General features: G+C 43.2%; 1 protein-coding gene across 1 annotated transcript in view; it reads left to right on the top strand.

Annotated features, from left to right (window-relative positions):
* Positions 1-2,268, top strand: part of FZD4 (frizzled class receptor 4) — a 57,689-nt gene extending 55,421 nt beyond the window's left edge. Inside the window, exon 3 of the mRNA XM_029914848.1 lies at positions 1,575-2,268. The gene's annotated coding sequence lies outside the window, so the exon portion shown is untranslated. The remainder of the gene's footprint in view (positions 1-1,574) is intronic.
* The last annotated feature ends 4,526 nt before the right edge of the window (positions 2,269-6,794 follow it).

The following is a 6,794-nucleotide window of genomic DNA, read 5'->3' as shown; positions in this document are numbered from 1 at the left end:
GAGAGAGAGGGATGCAAAACTTGAGAGACTACTGAATACTGAAAATGAACTGAGGGCTGGAGGGGGAGGGGGGAAAAGAGGTGGAGGTGGTGGAGGAGGGCACTTGTGGGGAAGAGCACTGGGTGTTGTATAGAAACTAATTTGACAATAAACTACTTTTAAAAAAACCAGGAGTACACTGTTTAAGACACTGCTACTTTGGGTCTTTGTTATAATGATCAAACTTCTATTGTAATTAACAGGTCGTACTGTTCTACTTCAATTATCTCCTTGTTAATCACCATTGACTCTTCCCCCCACCTCCACTGACTTTGTTTGTGTTTATTTCATGAGGATCCAGTATTGACTTTTAATCACCAAATCCAAATATCCTTTCTCACTCAACATTCATCCTCAATAAGAGACAAAGTAGCATAATTTTTTTCTAATTATGAGTGACAACCCATCAGTGGGCATGACATTAATTTTTGTGGGTCACAACCAGTATTAATAGAAAATATCAAAGTGTATCACACATAGTAAGGATGTTTTGCAAAGCTTTGGATTCAGATACCTGTAAGCACATGTATGAATGTCCTGGTGCTACTGTAACAAATTAGCAGTAACTAGGTGGCTTAAAATGACAGAAATGTGTTCTCTCAGAGTTCTAAAGTCTAGGTGTTCAGCGCCAAGGTCTCTCAGAAAGCTCTAGAGGAGAATCATTCCTAGATTCTCTGTTTATAGTAGCACTTCTTCAATCTCTGCTTCCATCTTCACACCGCCTTCTCTGTGGGCCTTTTTTTTTTTATCTCCTGTAATGACACACTCATTGGACTTAAGGCCCACCATACCCCAGCAGGATCCCATCTTGATCCTTGCCTGAATTATATCTGCAAAAGTCTCATTCCAAAAAAGCTATTTAGAATATTCCAAATATTCTAAGCTTTAGGATAGATGTGAATTTTCAGTGGATTCTTTGCTAATAATTTCCTTTTTTCCATTACCTCTCTACCTTAGAAATCTTTCCTATTCTGTAGCCCTTTAGCGCTCCCCTCTACTTGCTGGATGGAATGCAGCTCAACTCATGACCTGATAAATAAAGCCAATTAGATCTTTAAAATTTACTAGGTTGAATTTGTATTTAAAGATATTTTTATCAATAAAGTGTTCTTGAACACTATGTAAAATGCTTTTCTTATCATGAAAAGAAGTTTCACAAATTTAACCGACAGGCCTAGAATCTCCCTACTACCTCTTCCACTCTGATTCCTTTAAGCAATTTTATATGCAGTAAATCATTTTAATTGCATAACACCTCAAGAGGTGGGTTTTAATAATATCATTGTTTTAAAGACGGTCATAAAGCCAGAAAGTGAAGAAGCCAGGATTCAAGTCCAAACCCATGTTTTCCCAGTGCATCATGGTCTTTTTTGGTTCCATATTATTGTATTTATCTGAGTGTCTCTGACCTAGCTCCATTTTCTGGCTTCTTTTTTTTTTTTTTCTTCCCATATGCTAATAGTGTCACTCTATCCACTGCTGGCTATGGCGTGGTCCCACCAATCTCATTTGCTTCCTTGCTTCCCACTTTCTAGGGCTGGAGAAGACTTAACCCTATCTGAAGAAAGGAAGGAGCCAGTAGAGAGCAAAGCTTGAGGAGAGATAAAAGAAGGGAATGATTGATGAAACAAGGCACTGGAGGGATGACCACGTGTTCAGGAGGAAGAACTCTCTTCAGGAAATATGACAGACACCTCTTCTGCTGAGACGTTTGGTCATTTCAATGAGGAAGATAGTGACAGCAGCAGAAGCAAGAGAGTCCTTGTCCCTTTAGTTGGAATAGCTTCTCTGGTTTCTGGCCACAAGCCTTGATGTGAAAAGCGAGGTCCTGCCACATGGATAAGGCACTCTGTGTTGTAGGTCCGGCCAAGTCCAGACTAGGGAAATTGGAAGTACTGCAGCATGTTTGGTTCCACAGTTCAAGGAAGGAATGATAAACAGAAATGAAAATTCAATGCCCAGAAGCCTTCCTCTTTGTCACCTCATTAGCTGAGGTGACGACTCCCAGAGACTTTGGAGAACACGTCAGGAATCCAGGACAGCTGTGTTCCTCAGCCTGCGGGGAGCCGTCAACAGCCACAGGATCCTTGAACAATTATAAGCTGCTCTCTTCACCAGATGATTAATGGGGCATCCTGTGGCAAATGAGGAAGAAGCAAGCTTACAGTTTAATTCTTTAAATTAGGGCCTTTTAAATAAGAAAGCATTGTTGAGAGGGCAATAAAACCATCAGAACGGGGGTCTGGCTTTTTTCCATCCTTTTAAGCTTGAGGTAATTATCCAGGTAATTCAGGAAAAATAAATTGGATTGCCTGAATTACTCAGATAATTACCTCATCGTTCCAATTCAAGCTGGTGGTGGAGGTCCAGCTGTAAATGTCTCATGCTCCTCAAATAGTCTAATAACTGAAAACAGTCTTGGTAATTTAGGAGTCAGGGTGAAATGCTGAAAGGGGCTGAGCTCAAATAATTAGAAAACCTGGATGTTTTAGAACATGCTCTGCTGCATATGACCAGCTTACTCTGGGTTGGCAACGTTTCCTCACTGAGCCTAGGCCATTTTGAGGAAGGTAAACTATCAATTGCTAGGGAGTATACTTCAATCAGTTATTATTAGTACTATGTTTTTGCTGGTGGTATTATATTCCGGTACAGAACTGAATAAAAAAATCATGCTTTATGCAGAGGTATGAGACTTCAGGGCAATGCTTCTCAACATAGCTGTCTATTAGACTCATCTGGGGGGCTTTTAAAAAATAAAGAATATCCCAGGCTCCGTGCCAGACCACTTAATCTGGGGTGGGATCCTTGACCCCAGATATTTAAAAAAAAACCCTTTTTAATGTTTATTTATATTTGAATGACACAGAGAGAAAGAGTGTGAGCCAGGGAAGGGCAGAAAGAGAGGGAGACACAGAATCCAAAGCAGGCTCCAGGTTCTGAGCTGTCAGCACAGAGCCTGATGTGGCGCTTAAACCCATGAACTGTGAGATCATTACCTGAGGGGAAGTCTGATGCTTAACCAACTGAGCCACCCAGGCGCCCCGACCCCATATTTTTAAAAAGCTCTCGAGATGATTCCAGTGGGCAGGACCATTCAAAGGGAAAAGGGAGATTTCTGTCACCTGACAGTAATATCCAGGGTTCAAACATATCTGAATGATTAAGTCTCAGAGTGGCAGGGAAGCTGTCCGGCTGTTCAGACTGTTCCCCAGAGTTTCAGGCAGAAAGGACCCAAACAGCCCTGCTCCCTGCGTCTCCAAAGGCCCAGGCCTGAGTGGCAAGGAAGGAGTTCTCTGCTGACCATCTGCTGACATCCACCACTCCTGTAGAAAAACATGAGGGTCCAGGGGTGCCCACTGTCCGCATCAAATTTGAGTAACCGAAGGACTTGCCAAAGACCAACTTAACCAGAGCGGGCTAGGAACAGAGAGGGGCTGAAAGTATCATTTTCATTTCCTTTTAATTCCTGAAAGCTTCCCCTCCCAAGGACCAGGAGCAGGCATATCCCCACCACATGTTGCCAGGACTCTCTAAAGGGCATCCATGCATCACAGCAACACGCATTAAAAGTAACAGGACCACAGGACCGTAACTGCTAAAAGAGGTTACTTCATCTGGCGGCAAAGGTTTCCCAAGTGCAAAGCCGCCATCTGTTAGGCAGTACTGGGAATGGGAAAACTCTTCCTTCTGAAGCAGTTCAGTGGATATTCTGGCTTCAAAGCACCTGGTTGGTAACTGTGCTATTGCCGTGAAGCGACCTGCGCGGTTTGGTTTCAAATGCCTGTCTGTCAGGCCCGAGGGTAGGATTCCTGTGGTCTAGACACAATTGCTGCTACCAGGGCTTACAGACGGGGCTTTCCTCTAAGTCTTTGGGGGACGTGGCTTAGGAATAATCAAGCAATCTCTCAGGAATGGTCAACAATCTGTTGCAGAATACAGCAGAACATAGCAGAACATCTGTTTCCTCTGTGTGTCTCCACTGAACCTAGGCTGCCTTCCCCAAGCACGTGTTGCTCCTGCTGGACTTTTATGACACATAAATTCAAAGGACCATTTCTTTGCCCCTATGACAAGGATGAAGTGCTTGGATTTACAATGATGGGCCAGGAGCATTTTCTCCTAGTTGTTGAAATACGGAAAACACCATATGCCTATGATTTATTACAAGACAATGCAGTGATTATTCCTCGTGGTGTGCTCTCCAAAAACAAATAACAGCAGGTGTCCTTTCTTCCCCTTAGAAAATAGTCTAGGCCTTTCAAACTCTCCTTGACTACAGCCAGCTCTGTTATTCTTCAATGTCCTGTTCAAACGTCACCTCCACTGTACGTGCCCCTGTCCTTCCCACCCCCACCTCCAAGCCCTCTTCCCACTCCCACAGTGCCCTGGACTGTGAGCTCCTTGAAGACAGGGATTGATCATGTAGAAAGATAGATGCCCACTAACTATTATATGGGGAATTGAATTTGATTCTGGTTCAGGTTTTGGCTTTATTTTCCCCAGTGGGTATCAGGGATATTTGACTTTTTCAGGTATTCCATAAAGATGTGCTTCAAGTCCTTTTCCTGATTCTTCTCATCTGCTTCCTCACGTTTGCCACCGGTGCTATGAAATCTTTCTCCTGGGACAGCCCTGGTTTTCTCCCTCAGGCTTTTCCTGTTTTCCCGTTGCCTTCTGGTTGTTTCCCATCTGCTGTTTCACATCTTGGATATAGTTGGCACTTGATTGTAGTTCACTACCAACCCAGGCTGTCCCTGAACTTGGCTTCCACAGCACAGTGTCCACCTGCCACACACCTTCCTCCAGATGTTGCATTTGGAGAGTTTCCAGAATGATCATGCTGAAGAAGACAAGATAGCCTAATAAGGATGAGCACAGATTTGGACCCAGTCATACCTGACCTTGAAATCCATCTTGAATTTTACTATATAAGTGACCTCAGGTGAGTTATTTAACCTCTCTAAAGTTCAATTTCTTCATCTGTAAAAAGGGAATGACAATAGTACCTACCTTTTTAGGTGGTCAATAAGAACAACCCCATTGCTTGAACACTTGCTCTCTGTCAGGACTTAGGCAAAGTGCTTTATGTGGACTCTCATTTTTTCCTCACAACAGGATTGTTGCAGGGTGGGTTCTTTGAGAAGCAGACTGTGAGATGGAGGTTAGCAGGCAGGAGGTTTATTAGGATTCCCAGCCATGGAAGGGGGAAGGAAGCAGGCTGGGCAGAGAGAAGCTGGGCTCCAGGACAGTTGTAAAGTCTTCATTCAATCCTGCAGGACAGTTTGGAGCTGGATGGCCCTTCAGAGTTGTCTTGAAATCTAGGGAGGGAGCGGGGCCTTCTGTGTTGTCTCCTCACTGGAAGGAGGTTGTCTCCCCCAAAAGGGAGCATAACATGAGCTGAGGGAAGTTTTTGGAAAGTCGTCACTGTGGAGTGACACTCTCAAATGAACCTATTTCGCAGACTGAGAGCACAATGCCTGTCAAAGGGGAAGCACTTGGTAAATGTTAGCTGCTGTCATTGTCATCATCGCCGTCACTATTCACCACCAGATATCCCACATCTGCCATCTTGCCAGCAAGAATACAATAAATTGCTCTGCTTGTAGAGAAGCCAATGGGCCTCTTTTCTGAATTCTTCCATTAAAATAACCTATCATCTTTTAGCAGTGTAAAAGAGCTAATGCATACAGCAATGGAAAAGATTCTTATGTATTAGGGTTCTCCAGAAAAATAGAGCCAATAAGTGTGTGTGTGTGTGTGTGTGTGTGTGTGTGTGTGTGTACAGAGAAACAGACAGGTAGTTATTCATCTTAAGGAATTGGTTCATGTGATAATGGAGGCTCATAAGTCCAAAATCTGCAGTGTAGGCCAGTAGGCTGGAGATCCTGGGAAGAGTCAGTGTTGTAGTAGAAGTCCAAACGCCATCTGCTGGCAACATTTCCTTGTTCAGGAGAGGTCAGTTTTTGCTCTGTTAAGGTCTTCAACTGATTGAATTAGGCCCACCCACTTTATGGAGTACAATCTGCTTTATTCAAAGTCCACTGATTTAAAGATTAATTTTGGCCCGGTGGCCCAGTCATGTTGGCACATAAAATTAACCTTCACAGGAAGTGAACAGGAGACATCACCTAATTTATGGAAGCATAATTAGACAGGGTTCTATGATGTGAAAAACATTATTCAGAGACAGTGCCAGAACGGGTTCCAGGTTTCTGTTGTTTTGTTTTGTTTTGTTGTTTTTGCCTATGAAGTACTTGAGATGAAATAGGTAAGTTGGTAACACTCTTGAGTCATCTGGTAGGGAGAGAAATTTAATGCTGTTATGTGGCAGGGGACTGAACAATGGGAGATTCAGTCACAGAATTCCTGTTTGGGGCCAGGCTTTAGCACTGGAACGAGAGAGAGAAAATATGTACTCTACCTTCAAGAAACTACTTAATTGGAACGCAAACATCCTGATGAGCACAATGCAGTACAATAGCTGCCTCACTAGAGATGTAGATACGGTATAGCATCGGCATAAGAGAAGCACGTAAGTTTGTCTGCGGGAACAGGGAACGCTTTCCAGAAGAGGCAGATTTTGAGCTGAGATTTGAAGGATGCTAGTTGGAACAATGCTAAGTTTATGTGGATGCTCCCTAAGCACCTCAGAATTAGTAGTCAAAATCAAACAATGTTCTGACCACTTCGGTTCATATTTATTTTAATCCTTATGCTAAGTCATTCAGATAGAATTATTACCTGCCTTGTGC

Source organism: Suricata suricatta, chromosome 11, assembly GCF_006229205.1.
Source record: "Suricata suricatta isolate VVHF042 chromosome 11, meerkat_22Aug2017_6uvM2_HiC, whole genome shotgun sequence".
In the NCBI taxonomy this organism is placed as follows: Eukaryota; Metazoa; Chordata; class Mammalia; order Carnivora; family Herpestidae; genus Suricata; species Suricata suricatta.
This window is presented reverse-complemented; position numbering and strand designations above follow the sequence as displayed.